We start from the raw sequence: 18,813 nt of genomic DNA, 5'->3' as shown, positions 1-18,813 counted from the left end.
CATCAGACAGCGTAAGTCATGAAAAAATAGTAATAATTTATAAATTATCAAGGGTTTGTGAGAGAGGGAGGGTAGGGGTGGTAGGGGAAGAAAATGAGGAGTTGAAATCAAGGGTTCAAGTAGAAAAAAAATGTTCTGAGAATGATGGCAATAAATGTACAAATGTGCCTGAGACAATGTATGGATGGATGAATTGTGATTAAGAGTTGTATAAGCCCCCCAAAAATGGTTTTTTTTTTAAGAGAAAAAGCTACCAAAAGACATGATAGGAAATTTACAGATTTAACAAGTCAGTGCTGTAATTTCTGAAAATGTGAAGATTTGCTTCAGACTTTCATTATTTCATATAGTAATACATGTCTTTGCACAAGGAGTCCAAGGCAGCGCTGTTGCTGTTGGCACACTTCATTTAACCTTTCTGCGCTCTGGCTCAGCATTTGACAACAGACCTAGAAAACTGGTCCTGCCCAACTTATTCTGCTCTATAGCTCAAATTAAAATCGTTTCTATAAATTACAAATCACTGCATACTCCTTGTGTACTGAATATTGATTCTTGTATACTAAGACTCTACTTCAGACTTGGCTTGTGGTACAATCTGATGCTATATCCAAAAAATTTTTAAAAGAAGGAAAATTAACGTAAAAATCATTAGGTTTATAGTTACTACTACCATCAAGGCATGTGACAAAATACTGCATTTTTAGGATTCTAAAGCTCAGCCATGGCCAAGATTAAAGCCCGGGACCTTCGCGGCAAGAAGAAGGAAGAGCTGCTCAAACAGCTCGACGACCTGAAGGTGTAGTTGTCGCAGCTGCGCGTTGCCAAAGTGACAGGTGGCGCGGCGTCCAAGCGCTCCGAAATCCGAGTTGTCCGCAAATCCATTGCTGGAGTTCTCACCATCACCAACCAGACTCATAAGGAGAACCTCGGGAAGTTCTAGGCCATGCGCCACCGCCTCAACAAGCACGAGGAGAGCCTGAAGACCAGGAAGCAGCAGCGGAAGGAGCGGCTGTACCCACTGCGCAAGTACACAGTCAAGGCCTCAGCCGTGCGCATCAATAAAACAAACTGGCTAACAAAAAAAACTGCACTTTTATATTGACTCTGATACCAAAAGTTGTCAGCTAAAGCAGAAAACCCAAGTAAAAACAATATATGTAAAACATACACGTGCCTGTGAAAGCAGAAAAATGAATAAGGAAGACTAGAATTGATGCCTCTAAAGTATGATGCTGGTGAAGAATATTAAAGATACCCTGGACTGCCAGAAAAATGAACAAATGCTCCCAAGAAGCAAAGAGAGTAAGACAACTCACATATTTTCGACATGTTTTCAGGAGAGCCCAGTCCCCGAGAAAGGAGATCCTGGTTGTAATGTACAAGGGTCAGTGAAAAAGGAGGCTCTCCATGAGATGGATTGACACAGTGGCTGCAACAACGGGCTCGATCAAGCAGGACAAGGATGGTGAGGGAGCAGGCAGTGTTTTGTCACTCTGAGTTAGAACAGAAGAGATAACACCCAACAACATTATGAGGGTAGCTCTAGCAGTGTCTTACAAACAAGTATTGGGTTTCTCCTATTTTAATCTGCTTTAGTAATGTCAACCTGGAGTGAAATAAGCTCATCCGCAAGCCTATGTTTACTACTATGGAGCCCTGGTGGCTATATGCATTGGGATGCGAACCACAAGGTCAAGGTTCAAACCTATCAGTTGTTCCATAGAAGAAAGATGAAGGTGCCTGCTCCTGTAAAGATCAGCAGTTTTGGAAGTCTTGGGTAAGGCGTTGGTGAGCTGGCACTGATTCAATGGCAGTGGGTTTGGACATGGGTGTCTACTATAAACGGTCAGATGCTGTGCATAGAGACCATATGCACAGCAGAACAAAACATTACTTGGTCCTGCGCCATCCTACAACTGCCCCCATGCTTGAGACCATTGCTGTAGCCACAGTGTTAAATCAATCTCACCGAGGGCCTCCTCTTTTTTTGCTGTCTCTCTACCTTACCAAGCACAATGTCCTTCTCCAGAAACTTGTCTCTCCTGAGAACACATTCAAAGTACATGAGACAAGTCTCAGCATCCAGGATCACAAACTATTTTCATTTTATTACCATATTCTAAATGCAAAATGCAACTTCATTCTTTAAAAAATTAATTTTTGCCCAAGACTCAAAGGGAAAATCAAAGAATAAATCCATTCCCTTAGAGAAGAAGGCAATTTTGTTTAATTTGTAACAAAATTTACAGTTCATTTAGTTTAACAGTTTTTTCAAAAATCCTTGCAATTTAAAACATACCACTTTCATCTTCTTACTTGATTGGAATGGGTTATCTGGAAGGGAATCAGCACACCAGGATACACTTGAATACCCGCCTTTATTTACAAGTCAGCCTTCCAACAAAAGAGACAATAGTAATGTCTAATTATGTATCATGAGTCGTTAGCAAAAACATGAGGTTTAAAAACAGTAATTTTAAAACCGTATTTCTGGGTAGTGAGATCGAGATATGTATATGTGCTGATTTAAAAGTCTACTGCTTTCTTCTGGATTAAGGTCAACGTACCAAACAGTTCAGCTCCAGTACTAAGGCGCTGCCACTCAACCAAGAGATTAGGTAACGGAGACCAGGTTATAGTTAACACCTTTGACACTTGTTGAGCTCACATTGTTTTAAGATTGGCAATTCCCTGGCCACTTAACTCAAGTTTGGTTTGGGTTTTAGCTTTTAATTTACTTACTAACTCAAACTTGAGGTTGCTTTCTATCTTCAGAAGCAGAAATATCAACAACTATAGCTGCGTACCCAAAGATGACTTCTACTGTGACATAGAATTCAATCGAGTGTCTAAAGGAGAGCAGAAACTGAAAAGTAAAGAGCTAAATTTCTGAGATTCCAATTATAGCAGAAGATGTGGGCAAACGGGATTATAGGATCATAGCCTTGGTTGATCTAAGAACTTGCCCATGGCAAAAGTTTAGATGTGGAAGACAGAAGACCAGCTATCCTCAATACATACTAGGCATGCTCCCGAGGCCAGCCACCTAGGGTCTGATGATAACACAGCCTCGTGGCAGCAGTGCCAAGGAGTGAGAGCTGGACAGTAACTGTATCATTAACCACTCCGTGATGAAACCACAATAAAGGAGTGGCTTTTACAACTGAAGAAGAGAATCAATATCTCTCTCTCACTCCCTGTCTCTGTCTCTCTCGCTGGCTAAGAGAATTCACATTGTCTGAAAAAGAAAATAAAGCTCCAGAGATATTCAGATAATATATTATGAAGAAATAAATGTGTGCACTCTGGAGGCTGAAGGACAGAATGTAAAAGTTATTAAGATTCCCCTTTCGAAATAGAGGAAAAACTACCGTATATACTTGTGTATAAGCCAAGTTTTTGTGCTGAAAAACTGGGGTTCGGCTTATACACGGATCAGTGGTACCCCAGTGAGGTATAACATCTCGCTGGGCCTTCCCCCAAGGTAACGGGCGAGCACCCATTATCTCATGGGTGATTGCTGTTTCTTCGCTGTTCATTCAAAGCCCCACTGACACTGCAGGGCTTTCAATGTTTGTTTACTCACATCTAACCAATCAGAGCCGTCCTATAACGTGTATCTTTGAGTAAGCCTTTTAGAGACCGTGTGCAAAGGATGTGACATGAATGGATGTCATCTGGTCAAGCCTGACTAAGAAAAGGAGGAAATCTCATGAAGCCTGACACAGAGTTAATAGCAAAGTGGGTTCAAGATGCATGGGAAGACATTCCAGAAGACATGGTGCGACGTGCCTTCCAGAAATCTAGTATTAGTAATGCTATGGATGACAGTGAAGACTGCGCTTTGTATGAAAATGACAGCAGTGATGGTGATGACGGCGATCTCAGTGAGGACAGCGTCTATGATGACCTCACACCAACTGAAGCTCTGCATTGGGATACGGATGATGATGAGGAATCCAGTTTTGAAGGATTTTTTTTAACTCTTTTACATTTTAGCTTGGTTGCTGATTGAGCTCAGGGGATAGTACTCTTAAGGTATCATTGTTGATACCCTATTGTTTTTGTTGAACCTATTTTCCACTTACTGTGCTGGTTTACTAATGTTAAATGACTTGTCCTTTTATTTAAAATAAATATTTAAATACATTACCCCACTGATGTCTCAAATTTTAGTAATTTTATTTTGATTATTGAAACTCACCAATAGCTTCTGCATTTTCCACCCTAGGCTTATACTCGAGTCAATCAGTTTTTCTGGTTTCCCAGGTAATAATTAGGTACCTCAGCTTATACTCAGGTCAGCTTATATTCAAGTATATACGGTAGGTGACAAAGGGTATTTATAGAGGTCTAAAGAATGGAATGTACATATGTAAATATATTTATATAAGAGTTTGGGGAAACAGATCTATGTGCATATATTTATAGGTTTAGTATTAAGGCAGCAGATGGATATTGGGCCTCCACTCAAGCACTTACTCAATGCAAGAACACGTTGTTCTATTAAATTGGCATTCTATGATGCTCACCTTCCCAACACAATTGCTGAAGAAAAATGTGTGCATAAGCAAATGTGGTTAAGAAAGCTGATGGTGCCTGGCTATCAAAAGATATAACATCTGGGATCTTAAAGGCTTGAAGATAAACAAGTGGCCATTTAGTTCATAAGCAACAAAGCCCACATGGAAGAAACAGATTAGCCTGTGTGACCACGAGCTGTCGAAGGGATCAGGTATTAAGCATCAAAGAACAAAAAATCGTATCAATATAAAAGAGGGTGAGTGCAGAGTGGAAACTCAAAGCCCATCGGTAGCCAACCGGACACACCCATACTGAAGGGCTGTGGGGAGGAGATCAGCCAATGAGGGTGCAGGGTAGCAATAATGAAACATATAACTTTCCTCTAGTTCTTAAATGCTTCCTCCCCCCCCACTATCATGATCCCAATTCTACCTTTCAAATCTGGTTAGACCAGAGGATGTACATTGGTACAGATAGCAACTGGAAACACAGGGAATCCAGGACAAATGACTCCTTCAGGGCCAGTGGTGAGAGTGGTGATGCCTGGAGGGTAGAGGGAATGTGGGGTAGAAAGGGGGAACTGATTACAAGAATCTACGTATAGCCTCCTCCCTGGGGGATAGAAAGCAGAGAAGAGGGCTGGGGGAGACGTCGGACAGTGTAATATATGACAAAATAATTTATGAATGATGAAAGGTTCATGAGATAGGGGGAGTGGGGAGGAAGGGGAAAATGAGCAGCTGATATGAAGGGCTCAAGTGGAAGGCAATTGTTTTGAGAATGATGATGGAAAAAAATGTATATATGTGCTTGACACAATGGATGTATATATGGATTGTGATAAGAATTGTACGAGCCCCCAAAATGATTTTTTTTAAAAAGATTCCCCTTTCACGATTCTCCCCCGCCCACCGTCTAACAATTTCCTTGCCAAAATCATTTAAAATTATAAAAGAAAAATAAATACTGTGATAGCTCTGGTGATAAAGAGCAGTAATTTTTACCCTGATTTTTTTATACCCTCTAGGCCATTTGGACATGTATTATTTGGGCAATAGAGAAAAATGAATAATGAATTGTAGCAGGGTTGAACTTAAAATTCCGCATTTAAAGTCAAGAGCCAGTTTTCAGAACTCCCCGTCCTCACTCAGGTGCCCTGGTGGTAAAAGGGTTAAGAGCAGGATTACGGTCTGTATGGTCAGCAGTTTGAAATCACCAGGAGCTCTACGGGAAAAAGACTGGGCTTTTCACTCCCATAAACAGTTATGGTCTCGGAAATCCACAAGGGGTCACTATGAGTCAGCACTGACGTGATGCAGTGAGTTTTTATAATACAAGGAGTGGTCCCCTAGTCTCTTAAAAAGAAAAAAAGCACTCAGATAAAAACATGAGCCTAACATATTTCAGTCTTTAGAAAGGAATCTGATACAAAGACAAGGAAAGGTAACAGTCAAGAGAAGTGGAACTGCCTGAAGAAAAGTAATGGGGGCTGGGAACTACAAATACCTTTCTTATCCTTTGCAATATCTGTTATATTGGGCAGAATAAATGTAATGGTGTGATGTGAGAAAAGTTCTTAAAGCCGTACTTGAAATTCTGTCATTTTGAGTCATATGAGAGGTTAAGAGGAAAACATGCCTGAGTAAACTAAGCAGTGATAATTCATCACATCAGTTTAGTGAAACTTGATATAAAATAGGTTAATCAGATTACTTTCTTGCTACCTATCTATTCCATAATAGAAAAACGCCACATGTTGAGAATGCCAATGAGGGAGAGGGTGCCGAGACTCTAGTCAGGAGACTGTGCAGATGTGGAACAAGAACACCACGAAGGAACAATGCAAGCAGGACAAGAGAAAAGAAAATAGGGAGGTGCCAAATGATCACTTCACAAGTTTGCCTGTGTTTAGCCCTAAGCCCTTAAAATCAAATCCACTGCCATCAAGTCAATTCTGACTCATAGCGATTCTATAGGCCAAGGTAAAACTGCCCCGTGAGCTCCCAGCACTGAAACTCCTTACTGAGTAGAAAGCTTCATCTTTCTCATGCAGAGCTGGCTGATAGTTTTGAACTGCTGACCTTGAGGTGAGTAGCCCAACTTGCAACTACTATGCCACTAGGGCTCCTCTAGCCTAAGCCCTACCCTTCCTGAAAGTCAATGATGCTGTCCTTATAAGTCTAACTAAACTGACATGGATTCTGACCCATCAAGGTAGATTACCTATGTTGAGTGTTAACATTTTAGGAATATTTCACAGGGATGTCGAAAGAACAAAATCACGTATGATCATTGTACAGCTCATAAAACTACATAGATGTTTAGTTTATGGGGACCTAAAGGGTGGCATGGGAAAAGAGGAAGACCCTCGACGACAGCAGCAGCAACAGTGGGCTCAAACATAAGAACAACTGGGAGGACGGCACACGGCCGGACAGGGTTTCCTTCTGTTGGTCACAGCGTCACGTCGAGTTGGACCTGACTGGACGGCACCTGACAGCAGCAGCAACAAGTCGTGGCCCAGTGGGCCAGCACTCGGCTGTTCCTTGGGAGCAAGCTGTGGCCGTCCGTTTCCTTCCCAGTTGCAGCCTTAGAAATCTGGAGCCACTTCTACCCCACCTTATTAGGTCATTGTGATATGGAATCACCTTGACAGTGAATGGGTCTGTCAATGTGATGTGAACTTCAAATCACTCTCCCTTCCTGGTCTTTGCTTCAAGAATAAAACAAACAGCAGCTTCATTCAACGGTGTGCAATCAGCTTTCTGTTTGTGTGTAAGTTTAAATAGCTTTTTCAAGAGTCGACTTCTGATTCCCCCATCAAAATCAAATGGGCATTAATTTTAGCCTCCCCTCCCTCTAAACATTTCCAATTCTTCCTAACCAGGAACTAAATTCCACTCACTCCTTTCCTCGTCAAATTTGGGAGAGGTGACTCAGGAAATAAGGGGTGCTGGGGCATATTCCTTGTTGTCATGCACATGGACCCCTTTAGCCTTTTCACCAAGGTAAGTCTATTCTTCATCAAAGACAGAGACTTGTCTTGCAGTATAGAGACTGTTTATTGATTCATGTAAATCTGATAACCTAACTGGCCAGTTCTATCACCACAGTCTGCTAGGTGGAGTTTAAATTACTGGATTAAAGAGCAGTAAAATGAATAATGCATAATGGAAAAGTACAGAACAAACGCTGGGGTTACCAAGTATAGAAATAAAAATCTCAAAGGACTATTCCTGATAAAGTCCCAGGAGACAATGGGTTTAGGGCAGGATTTAAAAGAAATACAGGCAACACGTTAGCTTGGCTATCATGAAGTAGTCATATTGGATTACTGGTGAGAAATAAGTTTGGGAAATTGAGATTTGAAAGAGTTGTTGGGCTGGGGAGGATTAAAGGTTAGTCAGAACAGCAAATAATAATAGAAACAAAAGAATACAATGCTCTATTAGTTAAATTCTTTTAAAATCCAAACTATTGAGAAGTCAATAAATAATAAAAATGTTTGCTTTATAAGAAAGCATAATACCTTCACCAATATAAGACAATTAGGTTGACTTTTAAAAGCTGAAAACATGTCTTGCATTTCTGTAGCAACTTAAATTATTTATTAACTTCTAAGTTTGTACTAAGTTGTCCACTGACAACCTAGCTAGCTAGTGAATTCCATGAGAGAGACACAAAAGTGGCCTAATTTTATTCCTCAGAAAACAGGTGGTTGGGCAAAACGAGTGAGAAATCTACTTGCCTTTTTTTTTTCTAGTAGCAATCAAGTTATGGCCATATATTGCCTAAAAATGCAGATTACCCACTTCTTTCCCTTCAGGGGGATTGTCTTTCCCTTCCTAGTTTCAAGTGACCAGCAATCATTCCTGCAGGTGAAACACACATCATTATCACCAGCAGCCCACTGCCCGAGCCTTGACTAGGTGACTTGTCTTGACCAGTGAAATGTGAGTGGGTATGTCTCAAATGAACAGAAACTCAGAGTCCTCATACGGTCCTTACCTAGTCTATCGAAATTTACAACATACAAGTCATCCTACTTTTAAACAATGTGCTTTTCCAACACTACATTTGCATTCCCTTGTGCCTCCTGAATTTTTTGCCTATGTCCTATTGGATATAACTTAATGGATATAATAAAATGGATATAATTTTATCACAGAGACTAAAGTTTTGCCTAGTTTTTCTAGTGTGTTGAACTTCAGCTTTTATTATATATTTTTTATACAGCAAAAGATGGAGAGAGGGGGTCTTAAGAAATTGAAATGAAAGTCAAAGGTTGAATTCCTTGAAAGGAAGAAGGCACGTGAATCACTTTCCTTTTCAAGTCTGAGTCTGACATGCGGCTTAGTGCATAGTAGGCACACAAGAAGCATGTGCTGTCCACATGCAAGCGCCTTGTCAAGATATTGAAAGAAGATTAATGTTTCGAAGAATCCCAAGCTACGTTCCAAACATCTGAAAATGTTCTCATTTCTACAATACAATTTGCTTTCCAAGAAGTCTTAAGTGCCAGGCTAACTTTGCAATCCAATCAAGTGCAAAATAGTAGAACTACATGCTTTGTATTTTTGCCCTTGGACTTTTAGTCCAAGAGTTTTTAGCATATAAGTCAATTACTAGCAATTGTGCCCAGTTTTCTAAGGTCATTTTTATTCTTACTTATAAGTTAAAATAGATTCGAATTAGAATCCTAGACTAACGATAATGTAACATCCAATGACCCTAGGCATAGTTTCCTCATTCTCAGTTTTCTCAGGTGTAAAATGAAAAATAATAAAAATACTTTTCTTTTAATTTAAAAGCCTGCCCTAAAAATATATAATAATGAGTGCAATTTACTTTGAAATGCATTTACAAAAGTATGGCATAGATTGATGGGTGAACATATGATAAAACAAAAAGAGTAAAACGTTTTTAAAATTTAACTAGGTGGTGGCATACTACACACACACACACACACACACACACACACGCACACCCCTTCTCCAGGTTCTCCTCATTAATGAAAATGGCTCCACCACCATCTAGTCACTCGAGGCAAAGGCCTAGAAGTTATCCCGGATTCCTACCATTCCCTCAACAATATGTCCGTTTCTTTTTCAACACATTTTTCAAATCTACCCGCTTCATTTTACCACCACTACTCCTATACTCCACCATCCATCTATGGTCACTTGAAATCTTACGTGAGACTAAAACTATCAGGGGTATTTCAAATAAGAAGAGCACTCAGTAGACAGATTTCAGAGGAGCTTCTGGACCAAGACTGACAAGGAAGAAAGGCCTGATACTCTACTTCCAAATATTACAAGTGCAAGACAAAATGCCAGTTGTCGCATGATTTTGCCTCATAACAGCCTACAGGTATTGGAAGTGTGTGATACAGGATTTTCCATGGCTCATTGAGGGAAGCGGCTCACCAGGCTTTTTTTCTGAGGCACCTCTGGGCCAGAAATTCCAAACTATAGGTTGGAAGCCTAGTGCATTAACTACTGAGGGACTCCAAAATTTAGCCAATAAAGATCAAAGCAAAATAATATCTAACTCACTTGCTTCTGACATGTAATCAGGAGTGATCAACCACTGAAAGGAGGACAGCATGTTTGGTAAAGTAGAGAGGGTTGGAAAGGGAGACCTTTCATTGCATGGACTGTCCGATGCCATAGTGATAGAGTTAAACACACCTGTGAGGGGGAAAATGTGTAATTTCCTCCATTTATAAGTTGGTTACTTTAACTTGGAGGTGACTATACACAAGTATCTATCCACAGTATCTATCTAGTCCTGTAATAATCTACCTCTTTAACTAGAATGTTAAATCCATAAGAGCAGAGATCTAATTTGCCTTGTTTGTTGTTCTATCCTCAGTACGTAGAACATTGCTCCATACATTATTTACTGAGTGAGAAAAATCATCAAGCTCTTGTATTTGATTGTGGTATTATCCCATTTGCAATCAGCAAATGGTTACTTACAATGTAGTCTTTTTGTCTCTTGCTTAAATTCCAGAAATTATTTAGAGTAAAAAAAGTCAGAAAGCAATATAAAAACATGTTATAAGTTCCATTTGGGGTGGGAAGAGAGAAAAGATGAGCTGATACCAAGGGCTCAAGTAGAAAGAAAATGGAAATGATGATGGCAACCTATATACAAATGTGCTAGATACAATTGATGTATGGATTGTTATAAGAGCTGTAAGAGTCCCCAATTAAATGGTTTATTTTTTAAGTTCCACTGATCCTTAATTCTTGATTTAAAAATAAAATTACCTTTCAACTTTAAAAAATAATATTTTAATGTAATTTACAACAAAACCAGTCCCCTTTCCTACTTTATTCAAAACATTAATAAACAGATTTAGATCTCACCTACTTATTGCATTAAAATTAGACCATCTGTATATCACTTATCTTTCCTGGAATATTCAGCAAGAACTGAGAGAGGTGACTTATTGTGGGCTGAAGGAATGGCCAACCTTTAACAAGTCTACCACGCACTCATCACTCTGAGGCAGGTCACAAAGCTCTCTGTTCCTAAACGTTTAAGTTAAAGTGGAAGGATGGTGTTTGGAGGGAGGGGGAGAAACTGTTATAAGAGATTTATCATTCAGCTATCTGTATTTTATTAATTCAGAGTTTAATATGTTACAAAGTGACTGTTTTAATATACTGAAGTATTTCTTTAATGTAAATAGCACAGATACTTCTATCACTAGAAATAAATTTCTAAGTATACCTTGCATTATTACCTAAAATTACAAACTTTTCAACTCAAGAGTCTAGTTCTCTGTAAGGAGGAGACAAGTACTCTTCTACAGTTTAGTATTTACTAAAGAGGGCCACACTCATTCCCAGTCCAGGCCCCTAGGACTGTGCTGATCTCTACCTACGGAATAAACAACTTTATAACTGAGAACTGTAACTAGACCTGTAATCTAAAATAATAAATATTCTGAATGTGTTATAACTAGTTTCATGAAATAAATGACAATAATAACGATGATGATTTGGGCAATGGAGTAACACACTACACTTCATAAAGAAGAAAACAGATGCCCCATCCCACCCCAGTGAAGATTCCTACATTTTGGTGTGAAAACCATGGACCAGAAAAGGGATTTCCAAGTGGTTGGTGAGCACTGTAGTATTCTTAACGCAACTGACTGAGGAATTGTTTCTACCAATCAACATGAATTTCTCAGTGAGGCTGTACCACTGTGTAAAAGAGAGGAGTCAAATCTATACAGACTAACTGGATTGATGGTTTCTTGGGAGTGTGGCAGGGAAGGCTGGGGGTAACTGAGAGCCACTAACAATTAAGTACAAGAAAGAAGAAAATGGTCTGAAAGTGTTTGTGGTAATGACTATGAAACTTTTCTTGACAGGGCTGAACTGCTGGATTGTACGATACGTAGATTATGTGCTAGTAAAACTTTTCTTGACAGGGCTGAACTGCTGGATTGTACGATACGTAGATTATGTGCTAGTAAAACTTTTCTTGATAGGGCTGAACTACTGGATTGTATGATACGTAGATTATGTGCTAGTAAAACTTTTCTTGACAGGGCTGAACTACTGGATTGTACGATACGTAGATTATGTGCTAGTAAAACTTTTCTTGATAGGGCTGAACTACTGGATTGTATGATACGTAGATTATGTGCTAGTAAAACTTTTGTTGTATTTTTTTTAAGAGGGGCCTCCCCAAAGGCACAGTGAAGACTCTGATCATCGATCTTCATCTAGAATGACCACAGAGAACAGGGGTGAACTTTTAATATTATCTCTATAAATCCTTTTAATGACTGCCAATGCCAATGTGGAAAAAAACAGTTTTTAAGAGGTAATGCATCCACAAACTGCAAGTAATAAGACCAATTATACCTGGGTCATTTAGTATTTTATAAGGATAAAATATTTCTATATTGTTGACTTTAATAAGGAGTTCTTCAGTAACATCTACATTAAAACACTTTTGATAGTGTTAATAATAATCCACTTTTAACAGTGGATTATTGGTGTTTGAGGTATCATCAATTCAATTGACTAATATGACATAAATAGACTTTTATTTTTCTACTGTTAATCAGAAATTATCCTGAGAGATAATTATTGACTTTTCAGAGTGCATAAGATCTATTTCTAATCTATTTTTATCTTAACACATTAAAGACCAAATTTTTTTTTACCAACTTACCCAAGCGGCCGGGCATTTTTTCAGCTGTTAGTTTGGTTTTTTTTTGGCATTATACCATCTCATCAACTTTTTAGCATATTTATTTATAACTGTCAGTTTTTGAATATAAAATGTCTCACATTATGAAACAATATTTTGCAATGTATGAAGAACATTATTACTTTTATGAACTATAATCTTCATGAAATTATAAACTTCTTGTAAAAGTAATCAACACAATCCATATTACTTTGAAAAATTAGAAGAATTAGGGCTAAGAATTTCTTCATGTCTTTTTGTGTCACGGGAGACCACTTGAGCGATTTAGGTGACGTTTTACATTTCACTGAGGTTTGATCATGATAAGTGCACAACTCCTTGCAAAACAATTCAAACAAATAGTAACTATTTGATTTAACCAAAACGCACTAAAATGCTAAATAAACAAAAAGAACATGAAGACAATCGAGTTTGATACATTCACTACTGATGTAAACACCTAAATAGAGGAAGTAGTTAAAATATATCCAAGCAGATGTCATCTGAAGACAGCGTGTAGAAATCACGAGTCATCTCGGGATCCGTCCGCAATGTGTTAAGATGAGGTTTAGTTAACTAAGTATATTCCAGTTTGAATCTCAAAAACAATGGTAACTAATAAAGAGTGAAATATTACCTATCTTTTAAGACCAGGCTTTTGGAATATTTCCAAAACCAGAAACAGAAAACCATGCACACACACGTTTGGGGCAGGGGGAGAGCTAAAGAGGAGCTCCTGGATACCTGACAGGGAAGAGAAGAATGCCACCCTAAAACTACACTTCACCCCTGATAGCGGACGATCTGGAGGGCAGATGTTAAGGAGCACCACAATTGGCTGGCAGGAGCTAGACGAGGTCAGATTCCTCCCCTCCCCCTTTGGAAAGCACAGAAGCATGGGAGAAGCGATCCGAGTAGAGGGAAGACAAAGCTGGAGAGATGAGCAGAGAAAGAGCAGGTGATCAAAGGCAGCAGAAGAGGTTGAGGTTGTGGGCAAAAGACACAAACATCCCCACTCTAGTGTCTGCCATGAATAGCCCTAACGGCATGGGTAGGTGCCTCAAAATTCCACCCCTTGAGACACAGTATAGTTGTAAAGTAACAAGCTTCTTTCGGTACAATCAACTACAATAGTTTATACCATGTGTGTATATAATATGTTTATTATTTATACAAGAGTGGTTTCGATCTAACTTCTGGTGGAAGATGTGTTGGGATGAGGGGATGTAGACATCTCTGGAATGAGACCGCTGGCTGAGGCACCCATCCCTCTAGCCCCACCCCTTGACCAGAAAGCCTCTGGTTGTGGAGGAGGGTGAGATCGAGTGATATGAAACAGGGATGCACTAGCAGCAGGGCTAACCAAATACCAAGTCAGCCTCTGATTATGCCGACCCTGGCCATTTCAAAAAGAGAAGCTTGCAGTAACGACAGCACAACACTGAAATGGTTCGAACTGGTTGAGTCATGGTCCGTGTAGCACAATCAGAACAGATAACAAGTTCATAAACTGTGGGCACACCAGAATGATAATCAGAATGGAAAAAATTAAAGGTCAGAACCCTGGAATGGGCGACTCAGAAAAGGCACAGTGAGCCCTTTCAGGGTGTGATATGGGAGAATGGATTATTGCCAGGACTGTGGAGGGAGATTCACATTTAAAACAGTGTGGTCAGCTGCCATCTTGAGTAGGGCACCACTGTTTCTGACTCTGACTCTCAAGAGATTTAGTTTCTATGCTGCCCTTGCCTTCTAAGAGCAAGGCTGTTTCTAGCAGGACACAATTTTTCCCACTTAGTTTATCATTCTCTCACTCGGTTTATCGTTTCAGTACACCCACATTTTACAATTTTGGGTTCATTTTACTTTCACATCACTGGCCATGACTGAACCAGAAAGAACTGGTTTCAAGACCTGAATGTCAATGAGCTGTCAAGCGTGGATTAAATTGTATTCAGAATATGACGTTCACCAAGATGGACTGGCACTCGACATCTACCTCCTCATTCCTGAAATGCTGAGGTTCAAAATCTAAAGTCTGTATTTTCCACACTCCCTTATACTGGAATTCTAGATGTAAATTTGATTCTACCATGAAGCAGCAGCAGCACACAAAATCTAGAAGGCAGAAGTGAAGCAGAGCTCCACAGCTTTCAGCTGTTTCCTCTTCCAAACAAGGTAACAGCAAGTTTGAGGGGGTTGAGGGAGAATGTGGCAGAGACAGAAACCACCAGGAAGTAGCCACTAGTTCATGGGCATCAAGGGAATGTTGTCACAGCAGTAAAAAGGTGCTGTGCTCCCCTCTTCAAGTAGTTAAAGATGCCATAGCAGTAGTTGCTGTGGTCCCTATGATCCCTTGATCACATCTGTCATGTATTTTGCTGTTTTGGGGTGCTTTTCTTTTTTAACTGCACAGTTTCAATGGAAACCTCTTGTTTACAACTTTGCTGACTGAGATAGAGGTGGAACTCCGATGACAGGTTATTCCAAGGTGTTCTGGAAGTCATTTCAAAGGTCCAGCCAACAGCCCATTAGTGCAGTCGTTTCAAAGATTACTTAAGAAACTAACCCCCTTATTAACTTCCTTTCTGTTCCTGCACTGAATCCAAACCGAGACCACAATGGAGTACATGGTATAGATGTATGGTAGATTATAGAAAGGTTTGTCATGTTTAAGCTCATGTTGCGCTTTCACAAACATACAAAGAATCCAAGAAAGACCTGGTTATGCCCATTAGTCTGACCTACTGAATATACCCTCTCCCCCCTACACTGTCACTCACTCTTCTTTCCTAGCTGATTACTTTTCTTGGGTCTCTGCCTGCGACATCTCTGTACCACATGTTACAGGAGCACAGCCCTCATTCCAGCCAGACAACTCAGGGACCATGAACCAAAGTGCCCCATCTCTGAGCAGTCCCACCTCTGAAAGTGGCATTCCCCCATGTGTCCCCCTCATCAGGCTGGCAGGTGGAGAATAAAAGTATAGCTGGCTTAAATTTACACTTGTAGCATCATCCCAAAAGAGATAACGCAAAAAGAGCAGTAGTAATTCACCTGACACCTTCAGAAGGATTTCACTCAAAGAATTGGAAAGCATCTTTTTGATAGGAAAAATAAAATTTCAAACACAGGCAACTAACAAGAACAGATACTTAAACATGCAGCTGTTATTCTGGCTAATAATTTTGTGATGATTTCAGTCTTAGCATTAAGCTACCTTATTATCTAAGGCTAAAAATGCCCTGAGACTTTGTAATATATATAATGATCCAACTTCCGAAGTATCACTGCCTCTAATCACACTCTTGCATGCGGAGGCCCTGAGTCTAAGGCACTGACCGTAAATCCATGAAAATGCACAGTTCAAAGAGAAGCAGAACATGCTTAACAGGTTAATTCTTTTCTCACTAAATTTCTGCATAAAATCTTATGCCAGGAACCCAAACAATAAAAAGAACCAGATTACCTGGGTTCTGCTCCAAGCTCTGCCAGGAGCATGCTATGACTCACCTGCCCTTGCTAAGCCTCAACTTAGTTACCTGCAGACAAAAGAGATTGGAGGGGCTGCCCGGGCTGCTCTTACAGTTGAGTGACGGACTGTAAGCCCAGAGAACAGAGCAGCTCAAACAGTGAAAGAATCAGAGGTGCCAATACTCTAACAACTTGCTTAAACTGCCTCTTCAAAGGATCTCCTCGCTGTGTAGTACTTAAAGCCTGGAAGAAGAAAGGTCGACCTGAATACAACCAGCTATTCTTCTGTCTAGCGTGGCTACAATTTTATTTTAACAGAGCAGACTTTGAAAAGAAGCCGTGGTGGTACAGTGTTTACCAGGTGGGTTATGATCCACATGGATGGACAATCAAAACCACCAACAGCTCCGCAGAAGAAAGACGGGGCTTTCTACTTCCGTAAACAGTTACAGTCCCAGAAACGCACAGGGGTTGTTGCTATGAGTCGGCACTGACCAGATGGCAGAGAGTTTGGTTTATTTTCTGAAAACTCTGAAAAGCATCTGTATACTTAATGGGGATGCCACAATGTCCTTCCAACTCCCAATGACCCTTTAAAAGGACAGAGTAGAACTGCCCCTACAAGGTTTTGGATGCTGTCATTGTTTGGGAGTATACTGTCACATCTTTCTCCCCAGAGTAGCTGCTGAACTTGAACTGTGGAACGTTTCGCAGTCAAGCACTCAGGTACTGTGCCACCAGGGTTCCCTGCATACTTGTAATCAAAAGAAAACCAAACCCACTGCCACTGATTCCAATCCACAGTAACTGACCTTGGGCTTCTTCCAAGGCTATAAATCATTACAGGAGCAAAGAGCGTTTTTCTCCCTTGGAGCAGCTGGTGGACTTGAACTGCTAACCCTTCAGTTCATAGACCAAAGCCCAATTCACAGTCTCACCAGGGCTCCTTGCATCCTAATAAAAGACCCCTAATTCCAAATATATTTGTCCCTACATTCACCAGAACATTTTCAGGATACTGGTTTCAAAATAATTCAAAATAACGAACGTCATCCTAGTGAGTGAATTAAAGCAAATGGATAAAACAAGCCACAGAACAAGGTATTATTATTTCCAGTATCAAGTATACTGTTTCAAAAGTATACCTTTTTTATGTGCAAAATACATGAGCTCTTTTCTACAACTGCTAAAAACATGGTTTTACAATAGCAAGAATTAAACCAGTTTTGTAATTCTTGGGGACGAGTATGCGATCACACAGTTAAGTTGTAGATTAGCTGCACTACAAGCTTTGTTTAGAAAGAGAACCAAGGAGTGCAGGAGCTTCGTCTTAAGGACTCGCCCAATGTTTTACCCCATTTAACACCCACGCCAACAATTCGGAGTTGTGGAGTCTTTCCTTTTAACAGCAAGATAAATACAGTTATTTTTCAGACATAGTGAAGTAATAGTCCATCTAGATAGTGCAGAGGACTCAAAGCTGCCCGCTGCATGTTTATCTTTAACCCCTGTTTTCATGTATGCAAAAGAGAAATAATACTGTGCTCAGAGAATAATAATATACAAATTTCCTTATAAAAAGATATTTATGCCTATACACAGGCACACATCCTTATAAACCAAATGAGATGCGTGTGTAACATCCTGGCGCATAGTTGCTAGTAAATGGTAGGCTGTATTATAACAAGTCCCCAATCAGACTATTCCTATTCAACTTTGAGACAGTTGTCTGAATTCAGGGTTGCACCAAAGGGAGGGTAATATGTCATTCATTCATCAGCACTGCATTGTGAGCAAGCTCTAGTTAGCAAATGTAACTCTGCTCAAAGGAAATTAAAAGTTTCATTAGCATATGCACTCCAATTTACACACTGAAATTAGTGAATAGAAGAATCTTTAGTTAAAATTAATAATATTTTGACAAGTGTTATTTCTGCCCAAAACTACCAAGGTGGATTAAGATATAGCTCTGTGAGCAGAAATAAGAAATACTGTATTATTTTAATAGATTTAATGGCTTAATTAATCAACATAAGGATTCATTCTGGAGAATCCTAGCTATAATGCTTCTAGGAAAAGTGAGTTTTCTTTTTGATAACTTTATATGGCACTTCCTTCACATATAATGCAATAGTTCGAGCATATCAAGAAGAGTTGTACAAAATAAGCTTGATACAATTAATGTATGGAATATTGTAAGAGCTATAAGAGCCCCCAATAATTTTTTAAAAAGAATAGGAGTCATGCAAATTTTACCATAATCAATTTTAGAACATCTTCCTTATGCTTGTTATTCATGTAATTTTTGTCAATTTTGGCAAAAATATACACAACAAAACATTCTCCAATTCAAAAGCTTCTACATGTATAATTGAGTGCCATTGAAAATACTCTTTGTTGTACAACCACTATTGATATCCCTCTCCAAACTGTTCTACCCTATTAAAAGAAACTCAATGCCTCCAAAGCAAAAACTCTCCCTCCTTCAGCCATGGTAACCATTGGTCCAGTTTGGTTTCTTCCTCTTCTTCTTTTTAGTAGTTCTCTTGATAGAACAGTCACATGCCATACCTTTCCCTAGCTAAATTG

At 39.6% G+C, this 18,813-nt stretch overlaps 1 protein-coding gene and 1 pseudogene across 5 annotated transcripts in view; one reads left to right on the top strand and one right to left on the bottom strand.

Annotated features, from left to right (window-relative positions):
- The window catches only part of MAGI3 (membrane associated guanylate kinase, WW and PDZ domain containing 3), a 261,291-nt gene that overhangs the window by 230,360 nt on the left and 12,118 nt on the right, over positions 1-18,813 (bottom strand). The window lies entirely within an intron of this gene.
- LOC142429197 (large ribosomal subunit protein uL29-like) lies at positions 712-1,105 on the top strand (annotated as a pseudogene).

The sequence above is a fragment of the Tenrec ecaudatus genome, chromosome 1, assembly GCF_050624435.1.
Source record: "Tenrec ecaudatus isolate mTenEca1 chromosome 1, mTenEca1.hap1, whole genome shotgun sequence".
In the NCBI taxonomy this organism is placed as follows: domain Eukaryota; kingdom Metazoa; phylum Chordata; class Mammalia; order Afrosoricida; family Tenrecidae; genus Tenrec; species Tenrec ecaudatus.
Note: the sequence above shows the minus strand (reverse complement) of the source record. Positions and strands in the feature narration are given on the sequence as shown.